This window comes from Zingiber officinale, chromosome 1A, assembly GCF_018446385.1.
Source record: "Zingiber officinale cultivar Zhangliang chromosome 1A, Zo_v1.1, whole genome shotgun sequence".
Lineage (NCBI taxonomy): Eukaryota > Viridiplantae > Streptophyta > Magnoliopsida > Zingiberales > Zingiberaceae > Zingiber > Zingiber officinale.
The window spans coordinates 93,854,717-93,870,532 of NC_055987.1; the positions used below are offsets into that span (position 1 = coordinate 93,854,717).

The window sequence follows — 15,816 nt, forward strand, 5'->3', positions numbered from 1 at the left end:
TTCATATTGCACACATTTGCATTGCATTTACATGACTAGGGTTACGCAAAAGTGCAAGCCTGGCAAGGGAACCTCCCGGCAGTCCGTCCTGGTTCCTTCGGTGGATCGGTTTCATTTAGAGGCCAAACGGAAACAGTTCGCAAATACCGACTTTCTATGATGAATTTTCAGTATCTCAACCAAATGTATTTTAATAAGATAGTTCCTAATATCATGGAGACCATTATGTACTTTGGGTTAGATAGGTTGGTTCATTACACGCATACAGTGAATTTGGATATGTGCAAGGAATTCTAAAATAACCTGCATCCTAGCACTAGAAACATGAATTTGGATTTGAATAGCCAATTGAGCACGACAAGACTAGCTTGACTCCTAGCTACCACTTTCCCATAGTGGCTAAATGGGCAGCCAACATGTCTGATGACTAGCTTATACCATAAGGGAGCAAGTGGTCATCAACATGTACACTTATGGTTGGCGACTAGCTCATACCACAAGGGAACAAATGGTCGTCAGTATGCAATGCAATGATGAACATGATGCAAATAATCATGATACTAACATGATCATCATTAATGCAACATCCCAATCATTATAAATACCTCCATTACAATGATCTATCTAGCACCTATATCTATAGGTATAGGTAAATCCAACTGGTGTCTATTAAATAACAAATATAATAAGTAGCACCACCAAACATGTACACACCACACATATATGCACCCTACAACGTAGGTATAATCAACATGATACCTCCAATATCACGCCAGACTCAAATGATCATCAACATAAGTATTATCGACATAATTCTTTCAATAGTACACATCAGACACGTGTGCACACACAGCACAAATATAATTAACATGATTCCTCCAACAGTAAACCTGAATATGTGTGCACACATAATATATAAATGAACAATCAACAAGGTAACCCCTATAACTCGTACCAAACATGTGTATGTTCAACAATATATGCATAATCAGCATGTCAACTCAATCAACAAAACATCCCCTACAATACATACTCTATATGTATATACACAACATAGTATAGATATCCAAAAGCCAAGTTTGTATAGGAAATAACTAGATCATCTCTAAGGTCAAGCAGATAAGTCTCAATTAGGATAACAAAATGAACAGATTTAAGGTACAACAACCTAATCCATCAATCAAGCAACCATGCATTAAGTTCAAAGAACTAAAGAGACTAAGGAAGAAATGTCCGTTTTTATCTATTGATTGTATCAGAATAAAATCCACATTGTGTTGCTCTCCCTAAATCAGAATCCTATGTGGTGTTACAAATAACTTAACCACAATCCAAAATGAGTAGCTAACCCCAACTCATTAATTAACCTTTCTAACCATTTTACCATCCAATAAGGTTTTAGTTCAAGAACAAACAATTCAACACTCACCTAATTCCAATGTGCTCTACTATTGATTTGTGGATAGAAGCATTGCTGTCAGAAAATTATAGTGAGAGATAAGTAGAGTTGTCAATTTCCAAATCAGGTACCCTATAACACGGCATCCCAACCACAATTGAGCATTAGATCCAATTCCATGATGAACACCTTATATCTAAAATTAAATCTAATTACTAAAACATTACCTCTTCTTCTTCGGCGGTCGATGGTGGCACAAATTTGTAACGACCCAGCCCTTTGGCCTCTTGGGCGGCCCTTGTGGCGGCCCAACTGGCGACCCTTATGTCGTCGGCCCATTTGGCCGTGCTGTTACTCACTAGGACTTTCCACCCCTGGCAGTGGATTTTTGCCTCCCCCAGGATTCGAACTCTAAACCTCCAGGCTTAAGTATTAGAGTTTATGAATCATCTCACTTGGTTACCAGGATTCATAAACTCTAATACTTAAGCCTGGAGGTTTAGAGTTCAAATCCTGGGGGAGGCAAAAATCCACTGCCAGGGGTGGAAAGTCCTAGTGAGTAACGGCACGGCCAAACCAAGAGGCCAAAGGGCCGGGTCGTTACAATAAAAAGGCGCCTTTTTATTGTAACGACCTGACCCATTTGGCGGCCCATTTGGCGACCCTTGGGTCATCGACCGTCGGCCGTGCCGTTACTCACTAGGACTTTTTACCCTTGGCTAGTGGATTTTTGCCTCCCTCAGGATTCGAACTCTAAACCTCCAGGCTTAAATATTAGAGTTTATGAATCCTGGAAACCAAGTGAGATCATCTCACTTGGTTACCAGGATTCATAAACTCTAATACTTAAGCCTGGAGGTTGTGTTCGAATCCTGGGGGAGGCAAAAATCCACTACCAGGGGTGGAAAGTCCTAGTGAGTAACGACATGGCCAAAGGTCATCGGTCGACGACATGAGAGGTCGCCAAATGGGCCGACGACATAAGGGCCACCAGTTGGGCCGCCACAAGGGTCGCCCAAGAGGCCAAAGGGTCGGGTCGTTACAAAATTGAACTAGCTACTAACAGAGCTAGCTACTGGCTGTCGATGATGTTGTGGCTGGAACTAAATGAAATCACTGTCCTCCAAGACAATAACCCCAAATCAGCATCACGTAAGGATCCAATACCTAAATTTTGTCTAGAGGTTAACTAATTACCTCCAAGATGGTGATAGGGTAGCAGGGTACTCTCGGCGGTAAGAGGGAAGGAAGATCAGGAATGTGAGAGAGCGTAGAGGTTGCTACTGACCCCTTGAACAACCAGCGATGGCCGAGATCTAGCGTCGGTGGCTGCGATTTCACTCTGACGAAGAAGCACGGTGCGGCGGTGGGTAGGGAACTAGGGATCCATCGATAATGTCCTCTCGGTTGGCATCAGTCGCTGCTCCGCATGGGTCTGCAAGCGAGGGAATCAAAATAGAGGATCAAAAAATAGAAGAAGGATCATCGCCCCTTACTTGCGACAAGGAGAGGCTCAGTGTTGTGGCTCCTAACAAACAGAGAAGAAACTCCATGGTTCTCGGGATGGCCACCGGTGACTACGTCACTAGCTGATCTTTAGGAGGTGCTTCAACCATCGATGCTGGAGCAGTTGGCGTCGGTGATCGGATTGTAGCAGTGAAGTGAGATCACAAGGGAGGGGCGGAGAAGATTAGATCGGGAGAGATGGAGAGGAATCGGGGAAATCGGCAGAGTTACAGAGAAGGAGAAGAGAAAATCAAGAATGAGAAATAAAACCTAGATTTTAACAGTCCTACATAGGTTAATTAATCTAATCGACTCCCAACTTAATTGGGATATTTAAATAGGCTTTCTCTAGTTCAACCAATTCATCTCCTTAAACGTGTCATATGAACTCCGTTTAAATTTTTAAAAAAATTCTAAAAATTCCTAAAAAATCCAATAAGATTATTTCTCCAATAACACTTATTATTAAATTTGTCATATCTTACACCTGGTATTGGGGAGACTGGGTCTAATTACTACTCAGTATTGTTGTGCTAACATTTGTCTTACAGGTTATTATTTGGTTTATTGGACTAACATGCTTTACAGGGTGAAAAGAGTATAAAAAGCCTCAGGTGAATAGTACTCGAGACGCTTTTCAAGGGATGGAAGGCGCCTTCATGGAAGGAGCCTTCAAGCACTGAAGGAACCTTCCTACTATTCATAGAAGGTGCCTTCAGTGCATAGAAGGCGTCTTACATAGGATAAAGTTCAGAATTCATCAAAGATAAGGAACAAACTTTTCGAGATCAGAATTTCCACATTGGAGGCGCCTTCAAGGCCTTTGAAGGTGTCTTCCATGCTCAATAAAGGGAGTGCTCGCCCAAGCCATCAAATAACTCAGTCTAACGATCATCTGTATGTTCGATTGGACTTCTAAATGCTCTAGCTTCCTGCTATAACTCTATTGCGACACTTCCATGCTCATCTACCACTAAGAAACCGACCAAATATTGAGCTCAAGCCGGCCTTCTTCAAAAGAGTGTTTGGTAATATTTTATTTTGTACACTTAATTATTACAAAAGGACAAGTACAGTGTGTTGCACCTGTTCCAAATATTCTTTGTACTCGATTTCGTCTTCCGAAGATACTGAAAGAGGAATTTAGTGGATTACCCATCGAAAGGTCTGAGGGACCTAGGTCTTGGAGTAGGAGTCGTCGAAGGCTCCGAACCAAGTAAAACTGACCGTGTATGTTTCTATCTTCTTACTTGCTTTTGATTTTCGTATTTTTCCGCTGCATTTACTTTGATCTCAAAATGAAAGCAAAGTTTTTCAAACCACATGATTCACCCCACCCCACCCCCTTTCACGTGCGACTCGATCCAACAAATGATATCAGAGCCAGGTTCTACTCTGAATTAGTGCAACCACCAATCAAGCCAGGGGGAATTATTTTATTTTATTTTTAAATTTTATTTTTTTTATTTTATTTAAATTGGTACATTTTAATTTTTTTCTCGAAGTTGGTGCAACACCACTCGAGTCGTTGATATTTCTTTTTTACTTCAAACTCCACTAATCTAAGACCTAGTCTTAGAACATTCCTTCTGATTTTTTGTGAGATATTTGAAATGGAGCACAAAGAGATGCTCGAGCAAAATGTCAACGAACCACCTCCATATGAGATGTACATGAGGCACGAATTCAATCTGTGGAGGATACAGATGGAAAGCTTCATCCTTATGAACAACTTCAATGGCAGCATGACATTAAGGCGATCAACCCAAAACACAAAAGTCAACAGAAAGATAATAAATTCAATTTTAAAATTATTACCTAATGAAATGACATGCAGAATTAGAGAACACTGAGATGCTTATGAGTTTTGGACTCATCCAAGCTTCACGAGGAGTCGATGAAGCAAAAGGATCAAGTCAGAAGTGAATCCAGACTCGAGTATAATCCAACAAAGAAGTCTATAGAATTAGGGTTGCACTCAAGGTTAGTTGTAATTACCAAAATACCCCTGCCAACAGTACTTTAAAAATTATGCATGTTAATTTCGATATTTCTAAAAAAATACGTAAAAATAGTGTATTAACAATAGTCCCAAAAAATACTCCCAGGATATTATCTGACAAAACAAATCTAATTAATTTATAAAAATTAGAAAATCTAAAAATAATTAATAAAAAATTAATTAACCCTAAAAATTCAAATGATGACCCAATCAATATAGATAAAATCAACATATTTCTCAATAAAATATTTAATAATATAGTTAACTTGAATAACTCTACTCCTAAGAAAAATTCAACTAATACTCTATCCAATAATAATTTAATCAATTTAAATCTTAAGACAAACTTAAAACCTAAAAATGACCAAAGTCAATATTGATCTAGATAAGATTAATATATTTCTTAACAAAATATTTTGTTATCTAGATCTAGAAATCTCTACCCAAAATAACAATTTAAATATTAAAGATAAGATCTTAAACAAAGATAATTCAATTAATTTAAAATTAAAAATTAATAAAAATTTAAATCTAAGGATAAATCTGTAGATAGAATTAATTTGATAAAACCAAAATTAAATCATACTAATAATAAGAAGTTAAATATTAAAGATAAACCTTTAAAGAAAAATAATTTAAATAATTTAAATAATTTAATTAATTCATAATTAAAAATTAATAAAGACTTCAATATTAAATGTAATAGGTTAAACAAAGATAATTCAAATAATTTAATAAATTTTAAATTGAAAGAAAATTTAAATCTTAATGACAATTTAACTAACTTAATTAATTTAAAATTAAAAACTTAAATTGAACATAAATTATAAGTAATTAAATTGTGCATAAAACCTAATTAATCTTAACTAAAACATAACCCAAGTTCAATAATTCAGAGGGGAGGCACCAAATTAGTTGGCATCTCCAAAATAATAGTTTAATCGACTGGATAATTAAGGACTAGTTTAATAAATGACAAAAGTTTAATTTGACAAATAGCATTGGAGAAGTTTTGAATGATAATAGGATAGAAAAATTCTATTTATGCATGTCTAGGAGGATATGGCTTCGACCTGGTGCATTTGCCTTAATGAGACTAACTGAAGCTACCCCTTACTAACCATAGTCGGTTAGACTAAAGTTTTGTACTAAGTTCAGTGGATAGGAGTATTTGAAAATTTTTGAAGCGTGGTTACTCTAATGATGTTCAGGTGACTCACCACAGCTTAGAAGTTTATCCAAAGAATGTATGTTTCTTGAACCCAAAGCTAAACTTAAATCTAAGATAAAGTTAAACCAAACCCTGAAATTTAACTTAACTCATTTCATAAAATTATAAGATTCCCTGATTAAAAATATAGATTGGGTGAGATGACTAAGGATTTAATTCAAATCAAATTTAAATTATAAATTAAATAAAATTAAATTACATTAAATTAAAATAAAATAAATTAAAATTAAAATTAATTGAGATGAACCTAAAATTAAATTAAATTAAATACCAATATAAATTTAATTTAAACCTAAAATCAAAATTGAATTAAACATTTGTTAATTAACATATTACATTATTTTAAAAATATTTGAAAAATTATTTTTAAAATCTTTTTAGAAATTATTTTAAAAATTATTTTAAAAATCTCTTAAAAACTATTTTAAAAATCCGTTAAAATCCTTTTAGAACTTAAATACTTAACTTAAAACATAAATCTTAATTAACAAATAATTAAATCAATTAAAATTTATTTAACTTAAACTTTAAACTGAATTAAATAATTAATAAGTAATAATTAAAACTTAATTGAATTAAGAACTCAAAATATTAATCTAAACTTGACTTTAATCTAACCTTAATTAAGAGGTTAGGTCCACATTAATTTAACTAAAGATTTAACTTAACTTGATTAGTAACTTAATTTAACCTAATTAATGTAAAATACAGCACCCAAATAATATCTAAATAATAAGGTTATTGGACAAATAATCTTATTAGAATTTTTAGGAGTTTTTAGGAATTTTCTGGGATTTAATCGGAGCTCGTATGACGTATTTTAAGGGGATCAATTATTAGGTTTAGAGAAAGCCTATTTGGAATACCCAAAGATGGGAGTTGATTGAGGAATAAACTTAAGTTTTGATTTATCTAAACCTAAGTTTAAATTTATAAACTCTTTCCTATTTAATTCGGCCCTTACCCGAGCCCTAAAAACTCTCCACGCCGAAGCCTCCTATATCCCGATCACCTCTCCCCCTTGCGGCACCGAATCCCTTTCTTTTTCCCCATCTCGCCGATTCCCTTTCTCCCCTTCGCTTCCTCGCGCCACCATCCGAGGCCCGCAACGGCGTCGGCCGATCGCCGGCCTCGCTCCCCCGGCAGATCGTCCCTCTCCCAACTACTCTGCATCGCCGAACTCCTTCTCCCGAGTCCTCACCTCGCGATCCGCCGCACCATCGCCGATCACGACGGACCGCAGTCTCCTCTCTGCCCTCCTTCTCACGCGAGCACCACAGCGTCGCCTCCTCTTCTCCTCCCGGACATAGAAGCTCGCCGGAAAGGAAATCGAGCCACCTTTGTTTCCTGCCCGCAGATCTGTGCCGCCTTGCCGTTGTCGATGGGAAGGGGGAGCCATTCGGTGGCTTTGTCACACCCACATCTCAAGCGTTAGCATCTGCTGGGAGCTCAACTAGGTGGTGCCGTTGTTGTCCAGTGCGTTGGAGCACTCGATCGGTTGTAGACAAGAGGAGGAACCCGATAAACCCGATCGCTCCAGGCCTTATCTCATCCTCTTCATCCGATCTATAGTAGAGAATTGTGTTTCCCCCATGAATGTATTCTGACTCCTTCACCGAGCAGTTGTGGAACTATAGATCTGATCTGAGGTAAGATCTGTGTGGGTTCTGGTTAATCAACAAGTTGGTTGGATACTAATCTAATGATTTGTTGTGGTTAGTTGGCGGATCCATTTACTCACAGCAGCATTCGGTTGCTTCATTGAAAGGTTGAAGATCTAGTTTGAGGGTAAGATCTCTAACTTAAAAGGGTATTGATTAGAAAGTTGGTTTAATTTCATATGTGGAGTGGCTTTATTATGGTTATTTGGGGTTATTATTTTGGAGGCAGTGGCTTCGCTCTTCACATCGCCGATGGTTTGTGGCTGACTCCGTTTGATCCGTGTCAATTTCTGGCTGCTGAAGAAGAAGAGGTAAGAGGATTGGAATGGAGAAATTAGTAGATTGTTTGGATGGTTTTCTTTATCTAGTTAGTTGGATGCTTAATTGTTGCTAACCCGTAGAAGTATGGATGGGTTGTACATATTATATGATTAAGGGAGATTTGATTCTTGGTGGTGATGGATTGAGAATCTGTTGAGGCTTGGTTTTGGAATAGGGATGATTTATGTATAAATCTAATCTTGTGAGGGAGTTATGGATTTATTTGATAAGTATCAGATTTGGGATTTTAATAATCTGTTGATAACAGAGATTCAATTTAATTAATGGATGATCTAAATTGATTTAATCAATTGAATGGATTAAACTATGGTTGACATTGGGTTGGATCTTATTGGATCTATAAAGGAGATAATTGAGGTTAATCATTTCGATTAGGGTATCCACTAGTTAGTTTGGGTTTTGGGGTTTAGCCGGATATTACATGTGTGATTAGCTAAATTGTACATCATGTGATTTGCAGGATTTTGATCCGAGATGAGCGTCTCGACGTGAGATCGTTTGGCACGATCGACACATAAGGCGGGTACTTCTTGCTTTATCTCTTTAGTATTTTGATCCTAGTGCATGAGTTTTATGTTCAGATAGTTGTTGTATCTATCTTGACTCCACTCTTATTCTTCCTACGGTTGATACTTCCACTCGATCTTTGAGCTACTCGTTTCTGTATCTATACAGTCTCTCGTTGCTATTCATGATATTTAGCAGATACTATAGTACTAGGTATTGGATACCAGATACCAGACATTAGATAGTAGATATTGGATATATGGACACCTGATACCATGTTTACCTGCCTTGATTACTGTTTATTTACACACCTTGCTGAGCATGCTGGCTTCATGTAGCATACCTGTTTTCTGTTTATATGGATACTAGATGTCATGCTTACCTGTTTGATTACTGTTTATTTATGCTTAGTATTGAGCATGCGGATTCATGTAGCATACCTGATTTCCTGTTATATATATATGATGACTGTTGCATTATTCGCATCATGTCATTGCATGCATCACCGATGACTTTGGCTCCCTTGTGGTTGAGACGGTCGTTGGCCGGCGCACGCTCGGCCACTCATGGGTAGTGGTAGCTTGGAGCGTGCCGCTTGTCCTGTCATGCCCCCCACTCGCACACTCATGGGTAGTGTTTGCTGGAGTCGCGGGCAGCAGGGACCCCGTCGCAGACGTAGCTATTCAGCTACTATGCAACTGTCCCCTCGGCCACTCGAGAGTAGTGGTAGGAGTGGTGTCTGATCATCGTTGTCCGACCTCTCGTCCATCCGGGGTCGTGGACTTGAGGGTGGGAGGAGTGACCATCCGTCATCTGTTGTTATTATTATACCCACGATCTTGTTGTTTACTTATCTTTGTTGTTGCTTATCTATCTTCTTTGTCGCTAGATTATCTTTCTTGTTTATTTATCTTTATTATGCTTACATAGGTTGAGATTTATACCGTGATATGTGTTTAGACAACCTTACTTACCATTGACCAGTATATACCTCATGATACCACGATAGTTATGAAGCGATCTTGTGCAGGACTTTGCTACATCTACCTTCCCTTACTAGCCTAGGATATGGTTTGGTATGGACACTTATTATGATATCACTGTAGTATCTGCTATTTCCATACGAGACTGTATACCTTTGCATCTCTAGTTCTTTACTTATACTCATGCACTATCAGTCTATTACCCGCTGAGTCTTTATACTCACCACCCCGTATATTGGTAATTTCACCAGGTAGCAGGTAAAGGATTTATGGAGTCGGCTGGAGATCCTGTCCGCCAGTTCCACGTCACATTCGAGGACGACCTTACGATTTCGGTATTTCTTACGTTATTTGTATTTTGGGTTTTGTACTTGTTTATGTATTTGTATTCTATTGTATTTGGTCTGATATTCTTGTGTCAAGCCGAGCCGGCTCGCAGTTAGTTGATTTGTGTTTTGTGATCGTTGTTTGTGATTTCCGCTGCGTTGATTTTTAGTACAGCCGTGTGGGGGCTGATTCATATATTTATATAACTGCGTGGTTATGCTTATTTCTGTTCCAGCCGAGTGGGCTGGTTATATAACTGCGTGGTTGTGTTGATATATTCCAGCCGTATGTGGCTGATGTATATTGTATGTATGTATGCCTCAGATTGTCACCCGTACAGGGGAGATGCTACCGAAATTTTTCGGTACGGTCTCCTCTGGGGCGTGACAATTAAAATATTAACTTTACTGTAATTCACTTCAAATTAAACTTGGCTTTACATTAAAAGGTTAATTAAAACTTAACCTTAATTTAACTCAATCAATTTTAATTTCAACGTTAATCAGAATCTTAACTTTACTTTAATTAAACCATAATTTATCTTAATTAAAGATTGACTCAAATTGAACCTTAACTTTACTTAACATTATTTAATAACTTTAACAAATTTAACTCTAAATTAATACTGACTCTAAACTTAGTTAATCCTAATTTAACATAACTTAAATTAAATCTAATCAACAGTTAAAGATGAAGTAAATAAAAAATTAAATTATAACTAATCTTTCATTAATCAATTAACTCAATCAATTAATATGAAATTTAAGTTATTTTAATCAAATAAGTATTAAATTATTAATTGAGTTAGTAATAAATTATTTATTATTGAGTTAGTAACAAATTATTTCTTAACTTAATCCAAGAATAATTGATTAATGATCTTATTTTAATCAAACTTAAATGAGCAATTATACTAAGTATATAGAAATACTTATGTAAATAATATACTTGCTGAACATAAGTATTACTAACACTAAATCCCCTAAACACTTAGGTAGAAATTCTTATAGATAATAAAAATAATCAGAAGGTGCTAGGTTAAGGGGGAGGAAGAGACTTAAAAATATGTTGCAAAATTTAACATACCCAAACCTTAGTACAACTTAAGAGGGAGTGTTAAAATAAGGGGGAGAAAGGGTTCAACTATTTTGAATTTCTGTGAAACATTGATTTGAATTTTTTTAAAATTTGTAACTTACTTCAATACATCTTGGAAAAATTATTTACTTTGAGAAAGTTTTTGAACAATCAGAATATTTTTAACTTGAAAAATTATTTCTTACCTAAAAATTTTTTTACACTTATTGAAAACTTCCTTGAAAATATCTCAAAACCCTCTTGAAAAACATTTGAATTTCCTTCGTTGTTTGAACATTATTTGAAAATCTTTAACTTAATTGCAAAATTGACTTGCAAAATATTTTGAAATGCTTTACAAAATTTAGCTTTGCAAAATGTTTTACAAAACTCAATTTTCATTATTTGAAAATTTTGAGAAGATTGCTTTCAAATTATTTTAATTTTTTTATCTACTCCTCCCTATAGTAAACCTGAGTTTTTTTTATTCTGAATAAAAACTTCACCTTTGTTTACTTGAAAATATTACTTACAAAATTATTTAAAAAAGATAACATTTTCTATTTGCAATAATTGTTTCAAAATTTAAGAACTTAAAGTCATTATTTGAAAACTTGTTTGAAAAACTGAGTTACAAAATTTATTCATTTTGCTAAAACTTCACTTAAATTATTCAAAAATTTCCAAACATTAGTTAAACAATTCGTTGAAATATTTACAACTTTTGTTTAAACTTTTATGAAAAATTAGAAATTTGTGCTTAATGAGTTATATCAATTTTTGATGTATGCCCAAGGGGGAGGATAGATGGTTAGGTTAGAAAAATCCAACTAACTTAAATTTTGCATTACATGTTTAATGCTTATTTGCATATTTTTTTTCCTAACTTTAACTCAGGTTGGTTGTCATTACATCAAAAAAGGGGAGATTATTGGTCCAGGTTGCTTTGATAATCAAGTTTTGATGTATGACAAATAGGTTAAAGTTAGATGTGGTGCTTTTCTAACCTCTTTACCAAGTGGGCAGGAGTTGACGGGTCTAAAGGACCTGACACCGGGCTAAAATTCAGCTAGGTCTGAGGACCTGATAGTTGGACTCCCATAGTAAACATGAGTTTTTTTATTCTGAATAAAAACTTCACCCTTATTTACTTGAAAATATTACTTGCAAAATTATTTTAAAAAGATAATATTTCCTATTTGCAATGGTTGTTTCAAAATTTAAGAACTTAAAATTATTATTTGAAAACTTGTTTGAAAAACTTAGTTTACAAAATTTATTCAATTTACTAAAACTTCACTTAAATTATTCAAAAATTTCCAAACATTAGTCAAACAATTGGTTGAAATATTTACAACTTGTGTTTAAACTTTTATGACAAATTAGAAATTTGTGCTTAATGAGTTATATCAATTTTTGATGTATACCAAAGGGGGAGGATAGACGGTTAACTTAGAAAAATCCAACTCACTTAAATTTTGCAATACATGTTTAATGCTTATTTGTATGTTTTTTTCCCTAACTTTAACCCAGGTTGTCATTACATCAAAAAGAGGGAGATTATTAGTGCAAGTTGCATTGACAATCAGGTTTTGATCTATGACAAATAGGTTAAAGTTAGATGTGGTGTTTTTATAACCTCTTTTCCAAGTGTGCAGGAGTTGACGGATCTAAAAGACCTGACACCGAGATGAAATTAAACTAGGTCTGAGGACTTGATAGTTGGTGCGAAGTCCAGATAGGTCAATAGGCAGACTTAATATATAGTGGGAAGTTTGGTTGGGTCTACGGGACCTAACAACCGGCAGAAATGCAGTTGTAACAACCCAAATTTCCTCATTTCTAGTCCTGATGATGATTAAAAATATTTAAAAATGCTTTAGAAATATTGTAGAGATTTTTAGAAATTTTTAGAGTATTTTTATGCAATTTTCGGAGTTCGTTTAGTGGTATCAGAGCCACGTGCGAAGCATGTACATGTTTTATTTTGGTTTTTATGAAAAACTACAGATCTGTAAGTTTCTGTATATTTACTGTTTTTATGTATTTTATGGGTATTTTTCTCATAGAATCGAAGCAACAAGTGTTTGGTCACTTGTAGGATTCGACTACCGAGAAACACCTTCCAAAACGGCAAGGTCTCGCCCAAAATGTTTTGGGACAGCAGTTTAGGGCGCTGTAAGATCATTGTGGGACACTTGTGAGACTCATTTCATGAGAAGGGGTGCTGCCCCTAACCCCACAAGGGGCATTGTCCCGCGATCGCACCCGAAAACCGTTAAATGAGACCGTCGGGAAGTTGTAACTCATAAAATTGTAAAAATAGTAGAAAAATTATAGAAATTTATGGAAATTACATAATTTAGAATTATGTATAATTTTTGTGATTGTAACGACCCAATTTTCCTTATTTTGAGTTCCAAATGTCCATAAAAATATTTGGAAATGCTTTTAAAATATTCTAGAGATTTTTAGAAATTTTTAGAGTATTTTTATGTAATTTTTGGAGTTTATTTGGTATTTTTACCAAGAGGAAGAAGTTTAAAAAAAAAATAAATAAATGTGTTGAAGCTAGGTCTCGAACCCGTGACCTCGTGTCAGACACGACCCAACCGGACGCAGCTCGACCAGCTGAGCCAGCGAGATTTTGTTAATTATATATGGAGCAATATGTATATAAGTAGTAGTTAGGAATAAGAATAAATAGGAAAGAAAATAGTGCAGCCGAGACTCGAACCCGCGAGCCCTGACTTAGTCAAAGCGCAGCCAACCAACCGGTCTACGAAAGCTTTGTTAACTATATGGACTTAATGAACAGAGTGTTCAGAGAATATCTTGACAAATTTGTCATCGTATTCATTGACGACATTCTGGTCTATTCAAGGACCCCAGAGGAGCATGACACGCACTTGAGGATAGTATTGCAGACTCTTCAGCAGAAGCAGCTTTATGCTAAATTCTCCAAGTGCGAGTTCTGGTTAAATCAGGTGGCGTTTTTAGGTCACATAATTTCTAAAGAAGGCATTCAAGTGGATCCAGCCAAAGTGGAAGCGGTCAACAACTGGAGTAGACCCAAGAACGTCAGAGAGATCAGAAGCTTCCTTGGTTTAGCTGGGTACTACAGGAAGTTCGTGGAGGACTTTTCCAGGATAGTCTATCCACTAACAGCCCTCACCAGAAAGAACAAGAGATTCGAATGGTCAGATAAATGTGAGCAGAGTTTCCAAGAGCTAAAGAAGAGATTGATCAGTGCTCCCATTCTGACTGTACCACAGAGCGACAAGAGTTTCGACATCTACGGTGATGCTTCCAAGATAGGCTTAGGAGCTGTACTCATGCAAGAAGGAAAAGTCATAGCTTATGCTTCTAGACAACTCAAAGATTATGAGAAGAACTACCCTACTCATGATCTTGAGCTGACAGCTGTGGTTTTTGCACTGAAACTCTGGTGACATTATTTGTATGGAGTTCAGTGTAGAATCTTCACAGATCATCAGAGTTTTAAGTACTTCTTCACTCAGAAGGACTTAAACATGAGACAGCGCAGGTGGCTGGAGTTGGTCAGAGATTACGACTGTGAGAATCTCTACCACCCAGGCAAATCTAACAAAGTGGCAGATGCACTAAGCAGAAAGTCCAGTGCATCCCTGATATCTCTGTCATCATTAGCCCTGCTACTGCAAAAGGAGTTGTCAAATTTTGGACTTGAAATTATTTACGGGCAACTCTCCGAATTGACCTTAGAGTCTACCTTGCTTGAAGACATACAGAGAGAGCAAAGTGAAGAGCAGACAGAGGATTGAGACTGCCCAGAGTAGACAGAAGAGTTATGTTGACACACGTCGTAGGCCATTGGAATTCCAAGTAGGAGATTCAGTTTTCCCCAAGGTCGCTCCTATGAAGGGAGTGATGTGATTTGGCAAGAAGGGCAAATTAAGTCCTCACTATATAGGACCTTACCTGATCATAGAGAGGATTGGGAAAGTAGCTTACAAGCTGGACTTACCATAAGACATGTCAGCAATATACAATGTATTTCATGTCTCCATGCTAAAGAAGTGCCTCTATGACCCGAGCCAAGTGATTCAGCCTCAGTCCGTGCAGATCCAAGAGGATCTTAGTTATGATAGCAGACCTACACAGATAGGGGACAGAGCAGTCAAGAGATTGAGAAACAAAGAAGTACCACTAGTGAAGGTCGTCTGGCAGAGCCAGAAGCACGAGGAAATCACTTGGGAGCGGGAGGACAGTATGAGACAGAAGTATTCAGAGCTATTCTAAGTTTGAGGACGAACTTTTTATAAGGTATGGGGGATTGTAACGACCCAATTTTCCTTATTTCGAGTTCCAAATGTCCATAAAAATATTTGGAAATGCTTTTAAAATATTCTAGAGATTTTTAGAAATTTTTAGAGTATTTTTATGTAATTTTTGGAGTTTATTTGGTATTTTTACCAAGAGGAAGAAGTTAAAAAATAAATAAATAAATGTGTTGAAGCTAGGTCTCGAACCCGTGACCTCGTGTCAGACACGACCCAACCGGACGCAGCTTGACCAGCTAAGCCAGCGAGATTTTGTTAATTATATATGGAGCAATATGTATATAAGTAGTAGTTAGGAATAAGAATAAATAGGAAAGAAAATAGTGCAACCGAGACTCGAACCCGCGAGCCCTGACTTAGTCAAAGCGCAGCCAACCAACCGGTCTACGAAAGCTTTGTTAACTATATAAGAGGTGGAATACATTTAAGCTATAGTTAGAGCGTTTTGAATAAAAGAGG

General features: G+C 36.3%; 1 long non-coding RNA gene across 1 annotated transcript; it reads left to right on the plus strand.

Annotated features, from left to right (window-relative positions):
- The first annotated feature begins 7,092 nt into the window (after positions 1–7,092).
- On the plus strand, positions 7,093–8,655 carry LOC122006979. The gene is made up of 4 exons (XR_006118815.1): positions 7,093–7,787; positions 7,859–7,926; positions 8,029–8,110; positions 8,602–8,655. It is a non-coding gene; the product is annotated as an uncharacterized LOC122006979 (long non-coding RNA).
- The last annotated feature ends 7,161 nt before the right edge of the window (positions 8,656–15,816 follow it).